The sequence below is a fragment of the Melanotaenia boesemani genome, chromosome 10 (genome assembly GCF_017639745.1).
Source record: "Melanotaenia boesemani isolate fMelBoe1 chromosome 10, fMelBoe1.pri, whole genome shotgun sequence".
Classification (NCBI taxonomy): Eukaryota; Metazoa; Chordata; class Actinopteri; order Atheriniformes; family Melanotaeniidae; genus Melanotaenia; species Melanotaenia boesemani.
The window spans coordinates 3,464,594-3,489,792 of NC_055691.1; the positions used below are offsets into that span (position 1 = coordinate 3,464,594).

Genomic DNA, 25,199 nt, shown 5'->3' on the forward strand with positions numbered 1-25,199 from the left:
GGAGGGGTTTTCCAGCTTAAACAGGCTGAGGTGGAAAAAGAAAAACAATGCTGCAGAACCAGAATAAGCACAGAGAAGAAGGAGCAGATCACTGATATAAACTTCCACCAAACCCTGAAGACACATTTCAGTTAGAGATGCCTTCCAGGTAGACTCAAGAGAAATGGAAAGTTCCTGCAATGAACCACCTGAAACCAAAACCTCACACATACTGAGAATTTCTGTTGAGTCAATGTGGTGTTCTCATTAGGAAACACACCTGAACAGACAGTTCAGTATCAGTGTGCCACAAATAACAAAATATTATCTTTAAATAATCATCACCGCATTCGTATTAAATACAAAACTCCCGCTAAGTGTTATTTAACCATTTAAACTCCAAGTCATTTTTCTACATGCATGTAGAAGCTTGGCTCTTTTAATCCCAGCCAACGGATGTTTTCTTGTTTTTTTCAGGACAACCTCAGTTATCAGTTTATGAGGCTAAAATGATGTAAAATGAATCCATCAATAAAGGCTAACCAACACAACATAACAGAGTTTATTACTTAAGGTACTGTGTAAAAATAACACACAGATCAACAGTGACCAAGCCTTTTCTTATCTGCATAGCATTCTTTCAAGTCTTGGCTTTCAGGAGATAAAAAAATCCTCCAGGTGTTTTCGGTATTTACAGTCATTGATGCTACTTTTTACCTACTATCCTCACAAAACCAACTCAGCTGGTTTTTGGTGTCACAGTGCAACAAAACATCTTCCTGACTTTATTCCAGCCATAGAGGATCATCATTGTTGTTTTTCAGACAGACAGAACTTTCTGCTCACTTGTTGATCTTTGGCTGCTCTGATTGGACACTGGTCACAATTTAAGCTATCTGATTGGTGGAAACTTTGACGGGACATGGCTTCATCATGATTTTCAGGTCAAAATAGAGTTTTCTTAGCAACAAAGTAGTGACAGTGATCTTTTTTATTATGAAAATGTGATTTGTGGATTTACCATATAGAGTCTCTGGACAAACACAGAATTTTGTGGCTGAATTGTAAACCACCTGGAGGGAATATAAATGCTTAGAAGACTTCAGTAGATCACCTAACCCTAAGCACAATGACTGAAGAACCATTTTAACCACCCCAAAATAATGACCAGTCATATCAAGCATTGATCAGTGTTCTTTGCTGATCTCAAACCAGCTCAGATGAAGCACAATAGTGGGTCAAACACAGGTGAGCTTGTTCTAACTGAACCAAACAGCTTTGACCTGAAATCACCATTTTTATATGAACTCTCCAACCATGGATTGAACCTTCATACATCACATTCACTGAGTAGGAGATTCTTTGTCTCTACTATTCATCACATCATACTGAGTACTCCAACAAGCAGCCACGTTGTTTTGCAAGTTCTACAAGTTCTGCCATCCTGGGAAGATGAGCATTATAACAGAAACAGTTAGATAACAGATGCATAATTAGAGGCTAGTTAGCCAAATGCTAACTTTTCCAGTATTTATAATGTACCATCTCAAACACAAGTCAGGATTAGCTTATCCAGATCATAAAATCTGTTCTCATCTGACATGGAAATGATCCCTATCCTCACCACCTGGACACTCGTCTGTAAAATGAACATGACAGACCGTTTCCTGCTGAACTCCTTCGTAAAGACTGTGACAGCAGTTATTAGTAAAACTCATGAGGAGGTAATAACCACTCCAAATGCTTTTCTCCCTTTAGTTACAGACCTGACTGTTTCTAATATTAGTCACAATACTGTCTGTCAAACACATTAAAAACACAGCTTTCATTTCTAGTCCAGTCAACAAACTGGTGTCAACTTACAACTGGTTGACTTTCATGATTTCTGTGTTTGAACCAGAAACAAACTTTCCGCTGCTCTGCTTCAGTTAACAATCACATGCAAATCACACATACACACTTCAAGCAAAGTCTCCTTTTAGTTCTAAATATGAAAACAGGTCAGAGGACTTTAAAAAAAAGACTAGTGTTTTACTGCTTCAGATCAAACACACAGGAAGTGAGCTGACCCACACAGACCTCCTCCTCATACATCTACAGCCGGGATTTCTTTGATCACAAACAGATCGTAGCTGTACATTAACATCTACAATCTGTTTCTGAAGATCAGCTCAAAGATGAAGAGTCAAGCTAGTTACAAATTCAGAATTTCAGCAATTCTAAAGCAGAAAGTCTTGTCAGAAAGTGTTTAACACTCCAGATTGACATGTGCATTTATGTTCTGTGTTTGTCCTTCAAGGAAGTCTGAGCCACCAGAGGAAGTTATTAACTTCAAAGGGCTGTGAGCTGGTTTACAGTCACATGTTTTTCATTGCCAGTTTATCTGTTTCACTTCAGTCAGGTCCTCTCCCTGTCAATCAGTGTTTTCTCTTTTCCCTGTTATACTTTTTAAAACACAACCGATCAGTTTAAAGACAAAACACCATTAGCTGAAACATGTTCTCTGAAAAAAAACAAAAAACAAAACAAAACAATAAAAACCTTGACTCCACTTCTTGATCAACCCTTGAATTTTAAATCCAAATGTCAGAAACATGAAAAAGACCAGTTTGCTCCTCACACCTGTTTACATTTAAGGCCATTTCAGCCTGAAAAGGTAAAGTGGGAAGAAAGAACCACGCTGTCAGTCTGATGTCACAACAGATAACATGTTTGACCACCACCACATACTGCGCAAACATTTTTACTGTAAGACGCTGTTGGAGCGGACCAAAGGACCGAATACATGTGAGAGGATGCAATGAAAAAAAGACCTGTCTGAGTTACACTGATACATCGATGGTTTTATGACATTTCAGTTTTGAAGTGAAATTTTTCTCCAGAAACAACTGAGTTAATAATATACCATCTTTTGGACTCCCTAAAAGGTGTGAGCACACATGTACGGTTGCCACCAAGGGAGTGTTTAAAAGTGGGCACAGCAGCTAAAACAAACCAATTAAATCCTGTCACCACCAGTATCAGCCTGAGCCCCGCCCTTTGTCCACAGGGCATCAGTGTCGGAGCCTCCTTGTGAGATATTACATTACATAAACACATTTCTCTGAAAGAAAACGTTAGTTGGAAGCTAGTGCAAGTTCCCAGGTGCTGTGTTCCCATCAATGCTGAGGCAGATCCAAACTGTCTTTTTTTAATACCAGGAAATGAGAGCAGAGGAGGAAGCAAACAGATGTTAAAATCTGATAGAATATGATTATATTATTATAGTTAATAGTTATTATAGTAAATATTTGGTTCTATATAGAGGCTGTGCTTCCTGACAATGATGCTGGATGGACCGTGTCCCTCGGCAGGCCTGGGAATACCTTGGGATCCCCAGATGAGCTGGAAGTAGTGGTGGAGGATGGAAAGTCTGGGCATCTCTGCTTAAGCTGTTTCACTTGTGTGTGTGTGTGTGTGTGTGTGTGTGTGTGTGTGTGTGTGTGTGTGTGTGTGTGTGTGTGTGTGTGTGTGTGTGTGTGTGTGTCTGTTTCTCTGTCTGTCTATGGATGGATGGATGGATTGATGGATGGACCAGCAATGCCAGAAATCAAATGATTTTGTTTCTATTGGAAAATATCTAATATCTGAGAAAATATATAAAAATACTACTTACATGGCAGTTCTTGATCTAATTGAAAAATAAATCAATGATGCAATTGATAAAGACAACTATGGTATTGACATTTTCTCAGACTTATCTAAAGGACTGGATACTATTAAGCTTAACATTCTTATTAATAAATTCTAATAAATTCAACACTATGGTATCAGAAGCCTGGCGCTAGATTGGTTCAGTATTCGTCTGTTTGGAAGACAACCACAAACCATCATACATTTCCATCAGTCATGGGGTTTTCCAGGGCTTCATCTTAGGGCCACTTCTCTTCAGTTTATATATAAACGTTTATATATAAATGACTTTTTTCATTCCTCGTCTGTAAATTGTTATTATAAAGTTTAATTTGCTGATAACACAGAACATTTTTTTCCTCCACAAGAATTTAAATGAACTTGTACAAATCTATGTGCTTCTTCACCAGAAAACTTTATTTGAGTCTCATTTACATTACTGCAATATCACATGCTGTAAATCAGTGTTTTCAGTCCAGGTTCTCAGGACCCAACTGCCCTACATGTTTTAGAGGTAACCCTACTTTACCACACCTGAATGACATGAATGAGTCATTAACAGGCTTGCAAAAAACTTGATGAGGAAGTTCATAAATCTAAATCCGGCATGTTAGAGTAGGAACACGTCTAAAACATGCAGGGCAGTGAGGACCTGAATTGAGAAACACTGGTGTGAAGCATTTCCAATTCACCTAAAAAAGCTAAAAATTCTCCAAAAGTAAGAAAAAGTAAAACATTAAAAGCATTACAATGGGGTTACAGTATGTCATCATGGTCTGAATTTGATTCTTCTATGCGATTACTTTTCCATTGTTACATTCTTCTAAGGTTTGCTGAGTAGATTTACCTCCAGATTGTCCTCAAAATCAACCAGAAACAATTTGACCTCATTCCAGTCATCCCTCCTACACAAATGTACCGCCAACAATAAAACTACTGTAAATCACTGGTATATAATAAAGGGTTAAAATGTCCCTGTTTTAGTTACATGTGCAGGATTTGAAATGAGCTCGATCAAGAAAAAAATCTTATTCCATCTCCGTATTCAAAAAGAAGCTGAACAAAAATGCTGCTTCAATCAATGTACAGTTAATTTACTGACTATAAATAAAAACATTTGTTTATGAATGAGCTGATTAATGTTCCAAAGTTATTTCTGTCTTTCTCTCCATTGGTGTCGTATCTTTAGTACAAAAAGTCCCAAACTTAGCGTTTGGTTGATTACTTATAACTTTTAATGATTCCAAGCAGTGTTGTATTCTACATGGTTGGAAAGTCTGATTACTCAACTTTAGAACCAGCTGGTAAGGATGGTGCTTCTGTAGAATGAACAACACATCAGTAGCCACCAAAAAAACATACCTCATGCTGGTCACCAGTCTGGTCACGTTTAAGCTGTGGGATGGCATCCCATTCCTTAGCCAGGGGTCACTGAAGGTCAACCAGGATGGTTGTGTTGGTCACTCTGGAAACAGCAGACCAGGCTGATCCCACAAGTGTTCAGTTGAGGTCGGGACTCCCAGCAGGTCATCCCATCCTCTTCACTCACAGATTCTGGAGGTTTTCTCTTGTGATCCTGGATTTCTAGGAAAAATTTCGCTCCTAGATTTCAGAGATACAGACTCACCACTGGCTCAAGAATCTCACTCTGACACGTCAGTCAATCGATCAGGTTCAAGTCACACATCTGTGACTGAAACACATCTGCAGTACCTGAATCTTATATCCAAAGAGAATACCAACAAGAGAATATTTCAGGAGATTTTGGTGAATTTTTGGGGCTAAACTGACACATTTAGCTGTGCTGTTCATTACACAGAAGTATCATCCTTGTAACTTCTACTTGGTTGTAAAGGTGACTAATCAGGCTTTCCAGCCATGTTGTAAACAATAAAAGCTGGGATTATTAGAGGGGAGAAAAAATTAACCAGACGTTCATTTCTTTACGTGGTAAGTGTCTTGACGATATCTACTGATTTAATGTTACCAGCTGTCTGATGCTTTATGTGTTGAAGATTGGAGACCCTATGAAAAGCTTATAGTGTCTTTCCTGGGGTGACTTTTTGGGCCCATGTCAGAGCATATTAAACTCTCAATAAGAAGTACCTAACGCACAGATAAGATTTAAAAACAGTGGCATAGTGTGTGTGTTGTATGAAAAACTCCATGAGCGAGTGCAGTGTCCGCCCGGCACTCTGTATCTGTTTCATGCAGCTTGTTAGCTTAGACCTGATCATTAGCTGAATTAGGTCATCAAACACTGAGAGCCCTGCAGGAGCACAATAGACTTACTGTTCACTTCCCTCTCAGAAATATTGTTTGTGGATCTGAAGGCGCATTCCCACACTCAGCTTTAACGAGTTTATGTCACCTAATGCAGTAAAGTAAATCTTCACTGAACTAGTTCCTGTATGGTACGTGCTGCATTAAAAGAAAAATAAAGACATAGAACCTATAATATGACACAACACTGGGGGCGGAAGGATGAAGAATCTCTGCTTTCAAATAATCCATCTAACATTATTGATGTAATTTTCTAAAATAGCTGAAAAGCTTTGGAAAAGGCCAAATATTTGCTCAGAGTTTGATGGATTTTGTGGAGCTGTCTTTTATTAAATGCACAAAGTCCAACTAATTTGCCCACAAATAACAAATAAGTGTACAAACAACATAATACACAATGAGTACGGACTTAAAGTGGCCATACCATCTCAGGCTGTGACACACTGACTTGTTATGTCGATGACTCCTGTAAACTTTGACTCCGATTTTTACCAGAAACACCTGATGCAACATGCGCCTTATTCAGTTTCACGTTTCCTGGAGCAGTGCTTATTTTAATGAGTTAAAGATATGCATCAGCTAAATGAACACTCGAAGGAGGGTGAACATATTGTTCCACAAGAGGCATGAAGCTCCCAGCCTGCAGATACAGCTGCATTTTTGTTTTTTTCTTTTTGTTTCTCACCTCGTAAAATCATCAGAAGTTAACCAGTAGGACTGAACACTGTCAGTGAATTTATATGATCAGCTTGTCTGTTGAAGTCATCAGAGCCTTGGCTCCAGAAAACATACACCGTTATGGGAGTAAAAACACAAAGCACATGCTAATAGAGTGCTGTGGTGCTTTGGCTGGGATCATGTAGGACGAGACACAAATTACAAAAACAAGCATCCGGAAAACAGCTCAAACAGACGCTCCAGGACCAGATCTGACCGTGATAGACACCCATAGAAGGAAACAAATTCACTAAACTCCCATCTACTTATCTTTAAAAAAATATCTAATTCCAGTTTGGTAACCTGCATCGAGCTGAAGAGGCCCTTCCTCCAACAACACATTCTCTAACTTCCATCCAGTCATGGAAACATGTCACTTTACTACAATCCCAGTTTCAAAAAAGCTGGTACTACAAGTTAAATGTAAATAAAAACAGAATTAAATGATTTACAAATCTCATCAATCCATATTTTTCCCAATAGTTAAACCTGATGGCGTGCGTGGCTTCCACATCTGTACATGGAGGTTTTAGAGCAACATCTGCTCCCATCCAGACAACATCTCTTTCAGGGAAGACCTTGCAGATTTCAGCAAGACGATGCTGAACCACATCCTACATCCATCACAGCAGCATGGCTTCACAGGAGAAGAGTCCGACTGCTGAACTGGTCTGCCTGCAGTCCAGACCTTTCATCAATAGAAAACATCTGAGGCATCATGAAACCAAAAATCCAGCTACGAAGGTCCAGGACTGTAGAGCAGCTAGAATCCTTTTACACCATGCTGAACATCACCCTGGAACTACTTTTTACACCGTGCTGAACATCACCCTGGAACTACTTTTTACACCGTGTTGAACCTCACCCTGGAACTACTTTTTACACCATGCTGAACATCACCCTGGAACTACTTTTTACAGACATGTTGCTGCCATTGAAAATGAGCCAATATTTTTTTTTCATGAAATGGTAAAATATCTCAGTTTCAACATCTGATATGTTGTATTTGTTCTGTTGGGAATAAAATATGGGTTCATGAGATTTGGAAACTATTGTATTGTGTTTTTATTTACATATTACACACTGCCCCAGCTTTTTGGAATTGGGGTTGTTTGTTTATGTACATCTTTACGTGTCTCCATTACACACACTGTGTTTTAAATTAGGTAATAAACTGTCACATTTACTAAAGGCTGCTCAAGTGTAAACATGTTGGATAGCAGCCACTGAGAGAGGAGACTGTTGTAATCTGAAGGAGTTAACACAAGCCAGTCAGGAGGATACTTTTATGTAAAACTCTGCAGGAGTAAAGTATCGTCTTCCCCTATCACGGTGTCCTGAGTCGATAAGAGACTCATCTAAAACATTCAGATGATTTCCAGGTGTGCAGCTCTCTTGCTGTATAACACTGTTTCCACTGTACATTCAAATCTCTGGTTGTAAAGAGAAGTTAATTATAGTTACCAGTCAGATAATACCAACACCTGGCTAATGTTTACACAAACAATTTTTATAACAACAGCCCTTTAACCACCTTTTCCTCAAGGTACAGTGTGAGGGATGGAGATTGTTATGGGGGATAAAATAGAGAAAACATTGTTCAGCCTCGTTCAATCACAGTAGTAGTATCACGGTATGCTGGATGCTCTGAACACATCCTCTTTCTCTCAGTCTACCAGCAGATGTAGTTCAGGGCTTCAAAGAACTAGACCAAAGCAGTAAATGGCAAAAATAAGCCCTTTATTCTGATCGATCTCAGCAGTTAGATTCTACAGTCCACCACCACCAACTCTAAACAGCTGATTCTGTTGTTGATTCAGCCTCTGGTATCCCAGAACAATCAGTTCTGAATAGCAGCACGTGTGATCATAGACCTGCTACAGAGTTCAGTTGGATTGCAGGGTCAAAGTGTGGAGAAGACGTGGAGAACGATGCTGAGTTCTGCAGCTGCATCTTCTGGTGGAGGCAGTGTGATGGTATGGGGCATCATCTCCCACACATCTCTTAATTTTTTCATTGAGAAGTAAAGTTACAACAAAGAAATAATCTACTTAACACTCATTTACTGACTTTTTTGTGCCAAGCCCACTACGTTTTTTTACTTTAGTAGCTTGATGGTTAAAGATGACAAACTGACAGGACTCCGTTTCTAACACTAATCCACAGGTGTGCAGAGGTGTTGCCTAATATTACTCACAGCTCGTCAAACGGTCATCTACACACACAAACACAAACACACACATCTACACACACACAACGCACACTCACTGTAATTATAAAACCACAGAATTCCCCACGAAATAAATTCCAGTTTAAGTCTGTGGATGCTGAGCCATTTCACGCTGAACAGACTTACAGATTATGTCAGAATATTTCTTATTTGTAAACTCCTAGAACATGATTTATCTGCTCAGATGTTAAATTATAACAGAACTAAATCATTTTAAAGAGATTTAAAGTAATTTGGATCAACAGATACGTTATGTTGAGGAGCAAGAGTTGAATGCCAACAGCCTGCACCACTGACGGGTAGTTTAGTGGGACATCAGCTGATGATGCACGACGCGCGAGCCAAGACACTAACACTGAATCTATGACCATGCTGGAAGATGAAGAGGTGCTGTGTGGTAACCCAGCACGTCAGATAAGAGGATGTTCGCATTTTAAAAAGACCTACATGTTTGCTGCGCTGTCCTCTTCCTCCTCCTCTTCCTCAGCGGTTTAAAGGTTGTTAACGGTGTCCTGCGGTCCGGTGGGTCCTGGGTGGATCAGGGGCATTTATGGTCCCGTCCCGTCTCTTCACACACCCACTGCCTCTGTCTACACTTTACCGCAGTTGCGGTGAGATTTAAACTCCGTCAATTACACGTCGCTCACATCATCACTTCCGGTCTACTGTCAGAGTTAAAACAAAAATAAAAGAAACTGAAACATGTTTAATTTGGGTGCTTTTCTAAAAGACCTTCCATTACAAAGAAGAATAATTTCATGCGGGAGTAAGTAACTTTATAGACTGGGCTCTGAAATGAAACTTTACGAACCTGAGCTTTACAGTAAGTTCAGTTGCAACTGCTGGTTTATGGTGACACCTACTGACAGCAAAATGAAACTGTCAGACCTAATAAGTAGGAGTAAATATTCATACCCATAACACCCACAAACGGAAAAGGCACCGTGGCAGCTTCAGAGAGGTGTTTGCAGGTTTTCTTGAGCTCCAACTTACAGTAATTTACCGTGTTGTTATAGTTATCTATGAAATCAGCTATTATTATTTTCCTGCCAGTTGTAGTGGGTAAGATGTCAAGTAATATACAATTTGGTATAATTCAAAGTCAACTATGCATAAATGAATAAACAAACAAACAAACAAATAATTTAATTTTCCCCACACATCTGCATTTTGGCAGTTTGTTTTTACTTTTACTGGCTTTGCTTTAACAAAAACAATGACAACAAGAATATAATATGTTTTAAAACAGCTTTTTCATTTTATTGTAGTTTATTTTATCTGTTTAATATCTGATTTAATACTTGCTGTCAATTTTCTGTTGTATTTACTTGATTTTAAGACCTGGAAAGAACCAGATGTTTCATTATATTGTCATAAGTAATGCTGAAAGAAGCAGAAGCTGAAAGTTGTATTTTCTATTGTAATTAATAGTTTCTTGACATCTCACATCACAAAAGTCCTGCAGAGACCGTTACTGGTGCATCTTAGTAAGGAAGAGAACAGCTTTCAGACCAGTTGTAGTTTGCTCATCGTCATGGGCCTGAGGATGATCATCTTCTTGCTTCAGAGAGCCCACTCTCATCTGGACTAATCAGGCGGGACTTTGAGGATCATGTTCTTTGATTTCTGATATGTGAGAGACTCCATAAATTCCAGGTGGATACCTGGATTTGTGACTACCTAACGAACAGATCACAGTTTGTGAGACTGAAAGGTTGTGTGTCTGAGATCAGGAACACAAACATCCTGGGAATAGAGGTGGAGGTGGTGGAGGATTCCAAGTACATTGGAGTTCAGCAGGACTAGACTGGAAATCCAACACAGAAGCATCATGAAGAAAGGACAGTGCAGACTCTACTTCTGGAGGAAGCTGAGATCCTTGAACGTCTGCACCAAGATGCTTCATATCATCTTTCAGTCTGTGGAGGAGAGTTCAGTCAGCTTTGAAGCATCTGTTGGGGCAGCAGAACCACAACCGGAGACTTAAAGAAACTCAATAAAGTGATCCAGAAGTTCTGGTTCTGTTCAGGGGGTTGATCTGGAGCAGCTGGTGCTGATTGTCCAGAGAAGAATGCTGCACAAGCTGCTGAACATTTTCACATACTCTACACACAACACAGTGAGAGTATGTTCAGTCAGAGGCTTCCTCATGTCTGCTGGAACACAGAAAGGTCCAGGAGGCCAGTAGCCATCATCCTCCGGAACAACTTAGATTTTAATTAATTATTAATCATTTTAAATGTCAAAAGAACATTATAATGTCCCTCTGGGAATAAATAAATAAAGTATTTTTAATTTAATCTTAAAAAATTAAATTAAATTTGATCCTTTTGGCTTTTACAGTATAAGACGCTCAAGACTGAATTAGCCTTGGTGTGATGTTACTATCCCAGAAATGATGCTAATAACACCCAGCTGAGACAGTCGATGATGCATGTAGTTGGATAAATTTTATAGCTACTGTCCTAACTGGACGAGTTGTCGGCCTCTTATTTATCACCACCAGCCCCTCTCCACCAGTTCTGCTCATCATTGGTCAGATCAGTCTCTAAGTCCTACTTACATGTGTACTACTTGAAGCAGTGGATGTGGTAAAACAGCTAAGAGGTAAAAATAGCATGTTTATGTGGTGCAGATAACTACATTTATGTGATTCATATTTTCTGCATGAAATCACAAAATTCCAGCAGAAACCTTGTTTAATTCACAGATGTGTGAAACAGCTGGATTAACAAACAGCTCCTTTTAGCTCTACGACCTCCCGTTAGGTTACTGAAGCCTACTGACCCACACATTGTTTAAAATAAGGGAAAATAAATAAATAAATAAAAGTGAGACAGAAAGCTGATGAAAGATTCTAAATCTTACAGACGGACCCCGACCCTGAAAACACCTCGAACTGGAAATTGATTCCACTGGTTATGAACGCCTGAGGAAGTGAAACTTTCTAGAAATAACTGGTGGAGCAAGTTTTTTAACTTGGGGAGTTGTACGTTTTCTCCTACACCATAATAATATCGTTTTTAGAATCCTCCATTCTCATAATAAATTTATATACAGTGAGATGGGCAGAGCATTCTGCACAAACAGCTGACTGGCACCCGTCCATCAGGAGACTTTTAGTAGGAACTGAAGTGTATCATTAAATGCAACTTGCAGCTTAATGAATTAAGCTTTTCCACAGGTTAGCAGTGACCACATGTGTGCAGTAAGCTTTAAACAAAGCAATTTTGACTTTATTAGAGCACATGCTAAATTTGTGTGCCAGCATATTTGCCTGTGTATAAAATGATTGTAGGGTATTTTCCAAAAAACTAACTAAAATCTTTGTAGGTTGGAGCTTTGTGGCTGACGCGTGTTCCAGGATCCAAAAAAGACGATGTCTTTCACCATATTCACGGTTGGTATATTTATTACAAAAAAAAACTAAAAAGATAACAAAACAAATACCAACGAAAATATACTTATAAATGTCCACAGTCATAAATTATAATGACACGAGCCTCAAACGGACTGCGTTACACAGACACGGTCAGAAAACCGTCCGGCTCCAACTTTCCTCTTGCCGTGTCTAAGCCACTGCCCCTCACGCCGCAAGTAATTAATGGCTCGTTAACTGACTCATGGTAATTATTCAAATCCACGTTTTAACCTTGTATATGTTTTTTAACCTAAATAATGAACTTACAAAATATTAAATCTTTTATCAGTATCAAATTATGATATGAAATTTTAATATTAAATCCACATATTTGGGCAACTTCAAAGCTTAACATAAAATAGGCATTTGGCGCCTACATTACCGGCCCCTAATTGTTCTAACAACAAAGTAAGATAGAACACTTATCAAATCTTCTTACCGAGCATAATACAAATCTTGTTCAAATTAAGAAATATGCAAATATCTTTCAAAAAAAAAAAAAAAAGGGGTGCTATTAATAGGCACACAAATATATCTACTGTTCTTCTGTCAAAACTCTCAAGGATATAATGTCCATTTCCGGTCCATCTGCAAAAAGGAAAGAAAAGAAAGAGAGAAGATAGACAGGGAAAGAAAGAGAGAAAATGGAACCAGAGGTTACTAGCACATGGCTCCTCGTAGGGGCTTAGTCTTTACCACCAGCCCGGTCTGACTCCAAAAGTAGACAGATCTTTGTAATGGGTCTGTCCAAGATGTTAGTCTTTGTCTTTATCCGGACTCTGCGGACCAGACTATTATTGTCTGGAACTGTTTCGATTATCTTGCCCATAATCCAAGAGTTTCTTGGCGCGCAGTCATCCACAAGAAGAATAACGTCTCCTTCAGCGAAGTTCCGGGATGCTGTGGCCCAGCGCTGGCGCTCCTGCAGCTGAGGTAAATACTCCTTAGTCCATCTCTTCCAAAATAAGTTGGACAGGTATTGCACCTGTTTCCACCTGCGCCTTGTGTAGAGGTCGTCTCTGTCAAACAATCCCGGAGGCAATAATGGTGTCTTCTTCAGTAACAGCAAATGATTCGGCGTCAGAGCCTCTAAATCATTCGGATCGTTGGATGCTCTGGTAATCGGACGGCTGTTGATTATTGATTCTGCCTCGCACAGAACCGTACGAAGACCTTCCTCATCAATAATTTGCTCTCTTGCAGTTGAATTCAGCACCTTTCTGATGGATCGGATCAGCCTCTCCCATGCTCCTCCGTGATGTGATGCGGTGGGAGGGTTGAACGTCCACTTGATTCCATGCTGGTGGAACAGATGCTGAAACTTTGAGGAGTTCCAATCTGCAATGGCTGCCTTCAGCTCACGATTGGCAGCAACAAAATTCGTCCCGTTGTCTGAGCGAATTTCTTTCACTTGTCCTCTGCGTGCAATGAAGCGCCGGATAGCGTTTATGCATGAATCGGTGTCCAATGACGAGGCCAGCTCAATGTGCACTGCACGAATGGCTAAACAAGTGAATATGACACCGTATTTTTTCACGAGGGCTCTTCCACGTTTGACCTCTAGTGGTCCGAAATAATCCACACCAATTCGTGTGAATGGTGGGTCATCCGGGGTCACTCGCTCTTGTGGAAGATCAGCCATAAGTTGGGTTCCAACTTTCCCATGTAACCGGCGACACGTCACACACTTTGAAATTATTTTTCTGATGGCCGCGTGGGCACTTGTGATCCAAAAGTTTTGGCGCAGCTCGGAGAGCATGTGATTGCGCCCTCCATGTCCAGTCTTTATGTGAATGTGTTGGAGGAGTAGGTCTGCTATGTGAAAGCCTCTGGACAGAATGACAGGCTGCTTGCTACTTTCAGGCATAGCTGCCCGGCTCAATCTCCCGCCAACTCGCAACAGATCATCCTGAAGTACTGGGTTCAACTTATACAAGTGGCTACTGCGTTTCACACTCTGGCCTTTGTGCAAAGCTGTGATCTCCTTAGAGAATTTCTCTTTCTGACAGAATCTGATAATGACAAGTTCTGCTTGTTCCAGATCTTCTGCTGAAAGTTGAGTATGCCTGACGCTCTCCTTGAAGCTGTCCATTTGGCTTTGAATCCGCTGTTCACTTTGAACAGCACTGTTGTCAGTGTTGTCTGCTTGTAGCTCTTTGCGCCTTTGACAGAGGGTCTGCATTAAGGTCTTTAATTTCAGGAACCATGCCACGCTTCTTTTCAGTTTGATCCACGATGAGAAGTGGTTGATAAGTCTCCTGAATGGAGTAGCATTGTCTTCCACTTTGATTTGATTCACCGTGATCCTTTTGATCTCAGGATCATCTGATGCAAGCTCTGAGTGGATCAACAGAGTGTTGGGCCAACACTGTTCAGGTTCGTGGAGAAACTGAGGTCCATACACCCAAGTGGTGTTCTTCATGAATTGATCCACTCTTTGCCCTCTAGAGGCACAGTCAGCTGGATTCATGTCGGTGCTGACATGTCTCCACTCCTCAACGTCAGAGTTCTTCAGGATAGTGGAAACTCTGTTTGCCACGAACGTGCGGAAACGTGTGGTCTTATTCTGCAGATACTGGAGTACCACTGTACTGTCAGTCCAAAAAATTGATTCTGCAAGATCCAGTTGTAACTCTCTTCTTAGGACACCATCCATCTTAATGGCCACTGTTGCTGCAATTAATTCCATCCGGGGAATGGTAGGAGGCCTGAGAGGTGCTACTCTGGACTTGCCCATCATGAGCACGCAGTGTGTCTCATTGCTTGCGTTGCGCAAGAGAAGGTAGCTGACCGACCCATACGCGTCCTCACTTGCGTCTGCAAAGTGATGCAATTGCGCAAATACGCAACTTCCAAAGTCTTCCGGTTTGAGACATCTGGCCACTGAGAAGTGTTCTAAAGCAGGAAGACTTTTGAGCCAGTCTGTCCACTGCTTCTTCACATGTTCAGGTAAGTTGTCGTCCCATCCAATCTTCAATCTACATAGTTCTTGCAGAATAGCTTTTGCTGGCAAGACTACGGGTGACAAAATGCCCAATGGATCGTAGACTGAACCAATGACTGAAAGAAGTCCTCTCCTGGTAACCGGGCGATCTCGAATGGTGATCTTGAATTTGAACGTGTCTGACTCGACACACCAGTTGAGACCGAGAGCTCTCTCCAAAGGAAGTTCATCATGATCCATATCCAAGGTTTTCATTTCTTTCGCCAACTCAGACTTGGGGATTGAGTCAAGCACTTTCCTTCGGTTGCTCACCCATTTGGTGAGGCGGAATCCTCCTTTGGCGCAGATCTTCATGAGGTCTTGACACATGGAAACGGCTGCCTCCTCTGTGGCAACAGACTTGAGACAGTCGTCTACATAAAAGTTTTGTAGGACTGTCTGAACCACTTCAGGTCTGAACTGCTCACCTTGATCCTCTGCGCACCTCTTCAACGCAAAACTAGCGCAACTCGGCGAGGACGTAGCCCCGAATAGGTGTACAGCCATTTTATGCTCCGTCAAAACCTTGTTGCAATCACCGCCTGTCCACCACAGGAACCTCAGAAGGTCGGAGTCTTCCTCGGATACCTTAACTTGGTGGAACATCGCTTCCACGTCTGCCATGATTGCAACGGGTTCTTGTCTGAAACGTATCACAACACCAATCAGACTGCTGGTTAAGTCTGGACCCTGAATAAGTTGGTCGTTCAGGGATGTGCCTTGATACGATGCTGCACAATCAAATACAACTCTTAGCTTCTGCTTGACAGGGTGGTATACAGCGTGGTGTGGTACAGTAGTAGCGGTTTAAAAGTTCCCATCCAAGCTGAAAGCCAGCCGAATACCTGCCGGCTTCCAGCCCAGTTCCATTCCAGTTCCAGCCAGCTGCCTTCCAACTTCCAGCCGCCAGAGAGGCCCCCTCCTTCTCCTGGGAGTGTCGATGTTTTAATCAAACTCCACCCATTCCTTGTAATATAGGGTAGACCCAGAAGATGGCGCTTCTCTCACAGACTTCTCATCGCCTGTAGTCTGTCAGATTTTATCTGAATTTACACTGACCGGCAGAGGCGCCACTCAAAGCACCTCTGATGGCCAGTCACAATTCATAAAAATGCATAAAACTTAATACATAATCATCGTTTGACGTGGAATGTGAAATTGTAACATGCTTGTGCGCTGCCAATTGTTTTATTCAGAAATGAATGCTAGTAGGTTAATAAAACCTTTCAAATACTGGATCACAGCCCCTAGCTCTATTCTCAATAGGATGTATTTATCATACTGATTAATCTTTTAATATTAGCATTATTAACATAGACAAATCAGATTTGGATCAAGCAACACAGAATCTGTTTGAGGTAGCTAGGAAGGGTTATTTTATTCTCATATTATTTATTTCACCTCCATAAGAAGACAGGGCGACAGATAAAAGCCCCACGCAGGATCGGAGATAATTTCTTCCACTTCAATGTGTCTAATCGCGGGGGGACATCCAACACTCGCTGTGCTGCGACTTCCTGCTCGCCGGGAATCCCGATTACGTCACCCCTCCAGGTGGGCTATTCCCCGACACGCTCTGATTACCATTCCAAAAGGTACTGTATGCAGCCCCCAACTTGAACATGCGCCTTCTTCAACATTCGCACTTGCTCCAGAAAATTACCATCTCTTAGGCTCCTCCACCACCACTTTGACTGTGGATTGATACGTAAATGAGCCGCAATGAGGCAGCTGAACAAGTGACCCAGTTTTGTGATTGTTGCACATTGGGTAAGAGTGGTCAAACGAGTCCAGTTTGTGTTGTCATGCTACCAGAAATTCAGTAGGCTAGTCGGTCCTAATGCAGTGAATTTCCATGTTAATGTTGCCAAATTCAATAGCATAGCAAGAGATGAAAAAAGAAACAACGATATTTCTTCAACATGTTAACCAAAATATTTACCTCTTAAAGCATAAACCAAGTATTTACAACAAGCAGTGTGCTTTTTAACGTTAACGTGTGCCATAGCCTACTGCACCGCTGTTCCTCCTTCCAAGTCTTCTTTTTTATTATATTGTTGTTTTATCATCTGAATATACTACAACAACACAGAGAAAATATATGAAAGTTTATTTTACGCTGGTATTTGCGCAGCAGAGTTTTCTGCCGCCGGATTTGTAGTCCAGGAACGGAGAACACAGCTGCTGCCAGGAAAGGTGGATTACATTTTGTTAAAGCACAGCAATCTCCGAGTAGCCTATTATAAATACCCTCTCAGTGGCAAAATAAAACACACTGGTCTGGTTTAGTCTTCACTCTGAAATGGTTCAGTCAGAGGAATATAAAGCTGTTTTAAAAATGTTGAGCAAGCTTAAAATAAACATTCATAGGCTATCTATGTGTTTTAGATTAACACAATGATAAAACAACAATAGGCTATAATAATGGAAAAGAAGCGGTGCAGCATGGCAATGATGCGTTAATGGCTCGGGTCGCGGGTTAAACATCAGTCTGGTTCGGATTTAAATACATTGGTGTATAAATACATTGGTGACGAGTCGGGTTCGGGAGTCATTCTAACGGGTTAGGGCAGGTATGCGTAGCAAAACGGAACCGTGCAGGACTCTGCTCTAAGCAGTTCGGACTTGGTTGACCTGGAACCATTTGACAATAAAATCTGGAGCCATCCTGCAACGCGCTCGCTTAGGCGTCCAGTTAAACCGTGTTTATTCAACCAGTCCCTACTTCATTGCATTCATTCTTTCCTCATAGCCTACGTGCACATTTTTTTCAAGATTGTTTATGTCAGTTTTGTTTTGGAAAATGAAAAAGGAGTCTTTGCGCAGAACTTATAACATTATTCTAATCTTGCCACTTGCCTATTTTATTATTGTGTATTTTTGTAATAACATGTAAATTCACTGCATAGGAACCAACTAGTCTACTGAATTTTGTGTGACAACACTAACAGAACTGTTTTGACAATGCAACAATTACAAAACTGCGGCTCATTTACTTATCAATCCATAGTCAAAGTGGTGGTGGAGGAGCCTTGGAGATGGTAATTTTATGGAGCAAGTGCGAATGTTGAGGAATTTAGCCTTTGTTCAAGTTGTGGGCTGCATATGCAGCCCACAACTTGGTATACCTTTCAGAATGATAATAAACAGAACAAGACACACCAAACCAGGAGCTAAGACCACGAAGTTCAGCATCATGCTTATCTATCTTTGGCGTTTTTACACCAACATTTTTATACACTGGATAATGATAATAATTATCGATTAAAGTCACGGATAAAACTGCTGTTGTTAAAACACACCCATCTCTTACAAAATCTAAAATGTAAAACAAAAAAAACAACAAACAAAAAATCTGGATCACTGTAGAAATATCTTTATTCATTGCTGATCATCTGGCCATTGAAGCGTTTTTATTTGGAATTGGGAACAAATATTTTCCACCCTGTTATATTCTGTTCCACTCTGTTATGTTCCATTCCACCCTGTTAGTAAGGTGTTTTTTTTATTTTTTTTTTTTACTAAAAACATTGAGGACTCTGAATCTTGTTGCACCATATTAGGAAGTGAGGAACATTAAATTGATTTTGCTTTTCTGTTCCCAGGTCAAAAGGAATGTAATTATCTCTCATTTGAAATACTTGATTATGCTTTCCTTCTTGCCTTTGTGGAAACAGAAACGTGATAATCTCTCACTTGAAAGCAAGCTGGGCGTACAATAGTGTGATGACGATGAAAACTCACATGACCAATGCTCAATAAAGGGTACATGAAAATGTGAGAAATGGTCAAAAGCACAAATACCGTTTGTGGTGAGTGAAACTATACAACACAGTCCACAAGGCTCTTTTCAAGCACACTCCTCCCCCCAAGGAGTATGCTTGAACAGCTAACGGCAGGTAATGGCTGTGTTTACAAATGTAAAGGTGCTAATTGTTGGCCATTGAATTGTTAATTTCAAACCGGGCAGCCTTTTGGTTGTACTCTGGGCATGGTAGAGGGGTAAGAAATCTCTGGGTTTTCTAGTGTTAAACACTGGATGCGCCGCCAGCGGTCTTTTGATGACCGCCAGTCATGCTATCATGCTTATAGTGTATTAAAAACTAAACGGCTGAACCTGGTATTTTAGGACTTTTATTATATAGTTGTTGTCTATAGTTTTACCTGCTTACTTGTTTGGAAAAGTAAACACATCAATATTTACGAGCAGTTTAGCACGTCTAAACTTCCACAGAGCCGCTCAGGGAGACTCTTTCTCAGCCAAACTGTCGTATATAACAAGGCTACGGACTTGTAATAAATGCCCGCCCTACTCTGCTTCTGATTGGCTGTAAGATCACAAACCCTGTGTGCTGATAGGCTGCTGGTTCCTGTCGTTCCTACCAGCCTTTGCGCATGTGCCTGCTTCAGACAGCAGGCAGGCGGCTGTCCCACCACTGAGACACAGTTGTATGACGTTTTATCACGTTTTATCACTAGATCGCTATGAATAAAATCCAGGGACACTTCATTTCACAGTATAAACCATTTATTTACTTATCTACTTAGGATAATAGCACTTTGAGGCCTAATTCAGAATATAGGTTGGGCTGGGTCCGGACTTTTGTGATCCCTGCTTTACACATTATGAGTATTACGTTATTTTTACCTGCCGATATTACGTTATGATTTTGTCAATATTCAGTTATGCAGCAGCTGTATCAACCCCCACTGTGAATAACTTACGTTGCAGTCAAATGACCGCTGGCGGCGCTCCTCGGGATGTTTAGAAAGCTCGCTGCTAGTGACATTCACCACTTAGCCGACTTGAGGAGGTTGTGCTTTGCCTCATAACACCATTAGCTACACATGTCGGCTTTTTTGATACATTTATTTGACGCCATTTTCAAATCAAATAATTTTTTAAATGTTGGCAAAAATGCAACAAATGAGCGACACAGCTCATTATAAACTGTTTAGAGAGCAGCAAGATCAAATCACTGCTCCTCCCCGTGGACAAAAGAGGGATTGCAGCTGTTTTTTTACTTGGGCTGCTTAGGGGCAGAGCCTCGCTGACGACGTCATTGCGGGGGATTACATTACCCCCACAGACCTGTGAAGGATCGGCCAAGGATCAGTCAAGGACCAGTCAAGGACCAGTCAAGAGCCAGTCAAGGACCCATCATGGAAACAGGGGAACTTTTAAACCGCTACTACTGTATATACCACACCCTTCCTTCTTTGTGCGTCAGTTGGTCTTCTGAGAGTTGCACAGCGTAGCCTTTCTTTATCAGGTCGTCCATGAAGTCTGTATATTCCTGTCTGAAGCTGTCGTTCCTGAGAAACTTCCGCTTTAGGTTTTGTGCTCTCTGTTCAGCAATTAACCGATTGTTTGGCATGTGGACATGTCTGTTCTTGAGGGGTAGACATAAGGAGTAGTGACCATCAATCAGTGTAACAGACTCTGTGACCATGTCCATGAACTGGTGGTCCTCGCGAGACATCTCCACTTCATCATGTTTTCCACTTTCTGGAAAATCCACCTTGAACTGTTGTAGCCACAGGTTCTCCAAACTGCCGACTGATATGCGGTTTGCCATCGTCCGCATTGGCTTTCCTTTGTCTCCATAATTACTGGTTTCCCTCAAAGGCCCATTCACAGTCCAACCTAACTTCGTATGCACTGCATACGGGCCATTACCAACACTGCTCACCACCTCCCATGGCTCCATAGCTTTGGGTACGTTTGCTCCTATAAGCAATCCAACGTCAGCGTCGATACGAGGTAAATGTATGTCTTTAAGGTAGGTCCACTTTTCCAGATCCTTTTGTTTTGGTATGTTTTCCTTTCCCACAGGTATGGACTTCTGTGCGAAAACATCTGGAAGATCAATGAATTCCTCACCAGACAAGCTGCTGACTTCCAAGCCTGACACCACATAAGTACAGACAGGTTTTTCTTCATTCATGGTTCTAAGCAAAATGTCAGTTTTTTTTCCCAGCGAGCTTCAACTTATCCATCAATGCTTCAGTACAGAATGTGGCAGAGCTTCCCTGGTCCAGGAAGGCGTATGTCTGCACCACCATACTTCCTCTCTTGGCTTTGACCTGGACAGGAATGATCGCCAGTGTACAGTCATCTTCCCCGGCCCCAGTCAGCTCGCCACCCTCAGACTTTGCTGCAATGAGGGCACTCAGGATAGTTTGTGTTTCACAGCTCTTACTCTCCTTTTCTGTTTCAGCAACGGTATCCTTTTTCTTGATATGCAGCAACGTAGGATGCATTAGCGAACACACCTGACAGCTGACCTTTCCCTTGCAGGATTTGCTCATGTGGCCTTGCTTTAAGCAGCCGAAACAACATCCTTTGCTTTTTAAGAAGGCGATTTTTTCATTGTGTGGTTTGCCTTTTAGCTTACCGCACGAGTCCAAGTTGTGCTCACCGTCACAGAAGAGACACATTCTTGCAGTCTTCTCTGTATTTGTGTTTTCCTTTGGCTTTGTGTTTGCCTCCTGTTTGTCCAACTGTTTAGCACTTGTAGTGAATGACTTCTTGATTCCACCTTTTTTCTGCTCTTTATCGACGTTTTGCTTAGCTGTAGAAACTTTAGCTGTTGTGCTGTCCCTTATGTCTCCGAAGACTGGGTGCAGTGCAATCTTGGCTTGTTTATTAATAAACTCCACTAAATCCTTAAATTTGACTCTCTTGTCCGTTTGCTCTTGCACACCAAATACAACACCTCTCCACTTTTCACGTAACTTGTAAGGAAGCTTGGAAACTATGGCTTTCAAGCTAGCAACATTATCAAGCTCCTCCATGTAACTCACTTCAGTCATGGTGTTGAGGCATGCTGTCAGAAAGAGTGAGAAGGCGTCCAGCGATTCAGCATCCTCTGGCTTGATAGGCGTCCAGTTGACCACCTTGTTCATATAGGCTACAGCTATTTTGTAATCGTTGCCAAAGTGCTCTTTCAGTAACCTCTTAGCTTTCTGGTAGCCTTCTTCTGTCTTCATATGAAGGCAGCTCTTTATCAACTCTCTAGGTTGTCCACTCGTAAATTGCTCTAAAAAATAGAGACGGTCCTTTGGGCTTTCAGTGCGTGATTCTACGCCATGTTCAAATGCCATGACAAATGCATTGTAATCCAAGGGGTCACCACTGAAGGTGGGAATGTCTAATGGTGGCAAAGTCATAATTTTTTGCTGCTTCACCATTAACTCTGTTATTGTATTCTGACGAGTCATAACACTGCAAAGTGTTTCCACTGCATGGTCATCTGCTACAGAATGTACTGTAGGCTGCCGTGAGCCTGTAGCCTGAGGCTGCTGTACACCAATAGGATGATGCTGAAGGGGCATGAACTGACCATGTGCACTTGTATCGTCAATGGCTGGAATCTGACTTACAGGCAGCTGAATGTTTCCAGACTCATTTATCACTGAATGGTGTGTTGCATGGCTTGCTTGTGAATGGCATGATGCATGGCTTGCTTGTGTATGGCGTGATGCATGGCTTGCTTGTGAATGGCGTGATGCATGGCTTCTTTGATGGCTTGATGCATGGCTTGCTTGTGAATGGCGTGATGCATGGCTTCTTTGATGGCTTGATGCATGGCTTGCTTGCGAAGAGCGTTCAGTTTCATAATCTTTTAAAACCTTTAATTTTGCCTCTGACGCTGCAATAGCCGTTTGCAAAGCTAACTGTTCCTTTTTAGCTTTTAATTCAGCTTCCTGGCGTTCTATATCCTGCTTTTGTTGCAAAACTGTTGCCTGTGTAAGCAATGTTGCTCTTTCCAGTTCTGCTTTCATCTTAAGGCTAACTGAAGAAGCATTGGACACTCTGCTTCCAACTACTGTCCCACGCCTTTTACTGCTGCTGCTCAGTGCAACAGATACGGCAGATGCACTGTCAGAAGGACGAATCTCAGCATCACAGCGTCTAGCTTGTTCAGCACGAGCTTCAGCTGCTTTAATCCACATTTCCACGTGTTCAATGAATCCGTACATACGGCTTACATTCGGGTTAAACCACGAATTTTTGTCCTTCTCTAACTCTTCCTCAGTCATTACTTGTTTTAGACCATCATTTATCTGACATAACTCTCCCAATGAATCTTTAAACTCCACATGCAATCTCTGTTTAACTGTGTCCACGTTATCATCAAATTCCATAAGCCTTTCAATCTGGTTAACCTGGCAAGTCAGATGGCCTAGCTTAGCTTTCCTCGACTGAGTGAGCCTGTAAAGCTTCTCTTCCAACTCTTTCTCGGTCATTTTTGATTCTCTTTTTCCACTAGTCAGTTGTACAGTAACTTCCTCCATTATGGCAAACTTCCGAAATATCCAAACAAGTTGCAGCTTACCAGAATGTTTATCCACTCGGCTCGTGGCTAGTTACCTTCCTTTTCTTGTCCACTGAAAAAACTTATGACCGTGATAAGCGTTGTCCCACGTTTTCTCCACTCTCGTGTCCTTTTGTATTCCTTTCCACACGAAGCAGAAGGTTTTCTGACTAAAGATGTAGGGTATTTTCCAAAAAACTAACTAAAATCTTTGTAGGTTGGAGCTTTGTGGCTGACGCGTGTTCCAGGATCCAAAAAAGACGATGTCTTTCACCATATTCACGGTTGGTATATTTATTACAAAAAAAACTAAAAAGATAACAAAACAAATACCAACGAAAATATACTTATAAATGTCCACAGTCATAAATTATAATGACACGAGCCTCAAACGGACTGCGTTACACAGACACGGTCAGAAAACCGTCCGGCTCCAACTTTCCTCTTGCCGTGTCTAAGCCACTGCCCCTCACGCCGCAAGTAATTAAAGGCTCGTTAACTGACTCATGGTAATTATTCAAATCCACGTTTTAACCTTGTATATGTTTTTTAACCTAAATAATGAACTTACAAAATATTAAATCTTTTATCAGTATCAAATTATGATATGAAATTTTAATATTAAATCCACATATTTGGGCAACTTCAAAGCTTAACATAAAATAGGCATTTGGCGCCTACAATGATCTTTTTTTTTTTTAAGGACTTATTCATTTGGATTAAAATGGGAATACAATCGTAAGCAGAATGTGTTTTTCCTCCATTAGGTTGCTGTGGATTCTCAGTCATACAGGTCATGATATCATCAGATCTGGAATGGAGTCAGGTGGATTATGAATTCCTTCTTGAAGATGTTTCACCTTCATCTGAAAGTCTTCTTTACTTCTTATTAGTTGATGGGGAGTTTGGGCTTACAAGCAATAAAGGAACATTCATAATCCAAACACAGAGACAGAGGCTGCTTCACCCAAAGGACAAAACAGCCAAACACAAGCTGTGTGGCGTTGTGCTGCAGAGCAGCCAGTGCTCAGACCTTTATACTGGAGAGCCCAAACAAGCACTTCATACACATGGAAACAGGAGAGCAGCTCTACACGTCCACATTCAGACCTCCATCTGCATCTCAAAGATAAAGGACACTCTTTGTAGCACAGCCATGTCCTTGTTTTGCACATAGAAGACAGATGGACGAGAGAGGAGTGAAGGAAGCATCAATGTTAAACTGGAGAAACTATCTCTGTACAGAGGAGGTGGTCTCAGGTAGCACCTTCCAGCTCCTACAATCAGTCTGAAAGATGAAGGTTTGTCATAAAAGTCAGACTGGTATCTGTGTTACACAGAGAGATTGGCTGATTTAAAAGGTGTTTCAGACTAAAAACTTTCACTTTTGTAGGTAATAATATTTCTCTTTAGATATTTTGATCAACTTACTTTAAACAGTCATATATTTTATTTCTTTTATAAACAGCCATTCAGCACATTTTTTCTGATGTCTGAATGTTATATAGTGGAACATGTATAACAGTTCATGGCCAAGAGGGGGCTATAGTGGGATGTGTGGTCGGTAAGCAGAGAAGAAGAAGCCAGTACGTG

At 41.1% G+C, this 25,199-nt stretch overlaps 1 protein-coding gene across 1 annotated transcript in view; it reads right to left on the minus strand.

Annotated features, from left to right (window-relative positions):
* ripor1 (RHO family interacting cell polarization regulator 1) overlaps positions 1–9,487 on the minus strand; it is a 63,855-nt gene extending 54,368 nt beyond the window's left edge. Inside the window, exon 1 of the mRNA XM_041996431.1 lies at positions 9,329–9,487. The gene's annotated coding sequence lies outside the window, so the exon portion shown is untranslated. The remainder of the gene's footprint in view (positions 1–9,328) is intronic.
* Between the last annotated feature and the right edge of the window lie 15,712 nt (positions 9,488–25,199).